The 3,098-nt window shown below is 44.7% G+C and overlaps 1 protein-coding gene across 1 annotated transcript in view; it reads left to right on the top strand.

The window, feature by feature from the left end:
- The window catches only part of MOV10L1 (Mov10 RISC complex RNA helicase like 1), a 70,015-nt gene that overhangs the window by 45,922 nt on the left and 20,995 nt on the right, over positions 1 to 3,098 (top strand). The window lies entirely within an intron of this gene.

Genomic DNA, 3,098 nt, shown 5'->3' with positions numbered 1-3,098 from the left:
AAAAGAAAAAACCCGATGAGATCTAAAACGAAGCTGTTAGAACTAATAAGTGATTTTGCAATATACAAGATCAGTGTAGAAAAATAAGTTGTATATATATTTCCAGTAAACACTCAGAAATTGTTTTTTGGTTTTTTGTTTGTTTGTTTTGAGACAGAGTCTCGCTCTGTTGCCCAGGCCGGAGTGCAGTGGCAGATCTCGGCTCACTGCAACCTCCACCTCCCAGATTCAAGCAGTTCTCCTGCCTTGGCCTCCTGAGTAGCTGGGATTATAGGTGCCTGCCACCGCACCCTGCTAATTTTTGTATTTTTAGTAGAGACGAGGTTTCACCATGTTGGCCAGGCTGGTCTCGAACTCCTGACCTCATGATCCGCCCGCCTCAGCCTCCCAAAGTGCTGGGATTACAGGCATGAGCCACCATACCCGGCCTGAATTTTTTTTTTTTTAAGTAACACCTAAATGTTTTAAACATTAGGGATACATCTGACAAAAGATGGGCAACAAAATACGTAAATAAATGAAGAGAGATACTATTTGTATCTCTGGGGTCCGAAGACTTCATATTATCAAGTTACCTGTTTTACCTAAAATGATCTGTAAATGCAGGACACATGCAAAAACATGAACCTGCATCTGTACCTCACAGCATAGACAAAAACTAACTTACTCTGTGGTTCGTAGCCGTAAATGTAAAGCCTAAAACTATACATCTAGAAAACAGTGTAGAAGAACATCTGCACGTCCTTTGGGCAAGGATTTTTTTTATGTGACACTAAGAGCATGACGTATAAAGAAATTGATAGGCCGGGCGCGGTGGCTCAAGCCTGTAATCCCAGCACTTTGGGAGGCCGAGACGGGCGGATCACGAGGTCGGGAGATCGAGACCATCCTGGCTAACACGGTGAAACCCCGTCTCTACTGAAAAGATACAAAAATCTAGCCGGGCGAGGTGGCGGGCGCCTGTAGTCCCAGCTACTCAGGAGGCTAAGGCAGGAGAATGGCGTAAACCCGGGAGGCGGAGCTTGCAGTGAGCTGAGATCTGGCCACTGCACTCCAGCCCTGGCAACAGAGCGAGACTCCGTCTCAAAAAAAAAAAAAAAAAAAAAGAAATTGATATATTGGACTTCAGTGAAATTAAGTATTTTGCTGTTGAAAAGACACTGTTAGACAGGCACAATGGCATATACTTTTAGTCCCAGTGACCCAGGAGACTGAGGCTGGAGGATCTCTTGAGCCCAGAAGTTCAAGGCTAGCCTGGGCAACATATAAAAACTCTGTCTCAAAAAAAAAAAAAAAGAAAAAGAAAAGACACTAGTAAAACAACGGAAAGTGACAGACTAGAGAAAATAATTTGCAAATCACATCTGATCAAGAACTTGTATTCGGAAAACACAGAACTCTACAAACTGCCTAGGAACTCAGTTTTTAAAAATGGATCGAACACTTGAACACTTTACCAAAGAATACATACAGATGGTAATAAACACATGAAAGATGTTCAACATCATTAGTTGTTAGGGAAACACAAATTAAACCACAACGAGGTACCACTGAACACCTACTAGAATGGCCAGAAATTGAGTTGGACCATCTGTGCATTGGTGAGCACGTGGGGCCGCTGGCACATACCCTGCTGTGGGAAGGGAGTGTGGCACGCCACTGTGCAAAAGGTGTTCTTAAGAAGCTGGACGCACACCTGCCATACTACCCAGTCATTTCTCTCTAGGCGTGTGCCCCAGAGAGATGAAGACCTACGGCCACGCCAGGACCCATACACAAAGTTCACAGCAGCTGGAGTTTTAATCACCAAAAACGAAACAATCCAGTGTCCATGAGCAGGTGAATGGATAAGCAAGTCGCATTGCATTTGTACAATGGAACATGACTCAGCAATACAGGGAGCAAGCTGTTGACATGCAGCAGCACAGGTGGCTCTCCAGCGAGTCACACTGCGTGCATTCATGTGAAGTATGAAGTTCCAGAGCACGTGAGCAGCCAGTGTGACTGGAGGGCTGCGGCACAAGGCGGCTCTGGGGACTGACGGGTCTGTTTGTCATCTCGATTGTGCTAATGGTTTTATGGGTATGTGCACATGTCAGACTTGTCAAGTCACACACTTCAAATATGTGCACCTTATTGTATGTCAGTCACACTGCAAAACACAATAGTTGTGGGAGGAGAATATTGGCATAAACTTCTAAACCACGGGTGTCCAATCTGTTGGCTTCCCTGGGCCACATTGGAAGAAGATTTGTCTTGGGCCACACATAAAATTCACTAACACTAATGATAGCTGATGAGCTGAAAAAAAAAATCACAAAAACACTCATAATGTTTTAAAAAGTTTACAAATATGTGTTGGGCTGCATTCAGAGCTGTCCTGGGCCGCATGCAGTCCATGGGTTGCTGGTCGGACAAGCCTGTTTTAGACTAAAACTTAGTAATGTGTGTGTAAATTTTTTAATGTGAGACCTTTTTTTTTTTTTTTTTTGAGACAGTCTTCCTCTGTCCTCCTAACTGCAGTGCAGTGTCTCAGTCATGGCTCACTGCAACCTTGACCTCCTGGACTCAAGCAATGCTTCCACCTCAGCCTCCTGAAGTGCTCAGATTATAGGTGTGAGCCACTACTGCTGACCCCAGAACTTTCGATTTTACAGATTCCAGAATCTGTCATATGAAAGTAATGAAGTTATTTAACAAAGATATATGTGCAAAGCTGTGAATTACAGATTATAATGAAAAAAATGGGAAATCCCACTGGTTTAGGACAAATGCCGTTTATGTGGGAACGTACAACCAATTCTTGTGTAGGATCCTTTTTTTTTTTGGGGGACGGTCTCGCTCTGTCGCCAGGCTGAAGTGGACTGGCGCAATCCCGGCTCACTGCAACCTTCGCCTCCCAGGTTCAAGCGATTCTCCTGCCTCAGCCTCCCGAGTAGCTGGTGACACCACGGCCAGCTAATTTTTGTATTTTTAGTAGAGACAGTGTTTTACCATGTTGGCCAGGATGATCTTGATCTCTTGACCTCGTGATCTGCCCGCCTCAGCCTCCCAAAGTGCTGGGATTACAGGAGTGAGCCACTGCACCCAGCCTTCTT

The sequence above is a fragment of the Colobus angolensis genome, unplaced genomic scaffold, assembly GCF_000951035.1.
Source record: "Colobus angolensis palliatus isolate OR3802 unplaced genomic scaffold, Cang.pa_1.0 Scaffold208, whole genome shotgun sequence".
NCBI classification, from domain to species: Eukaryota; Metazoa; Chordata; class Mammalia; order Primates; family Cercopithecidae; genus Colobus; species Colobus angolensis.
This window is presented reverse-complemented; position numbering and strand designations above follow the sequence as displayed.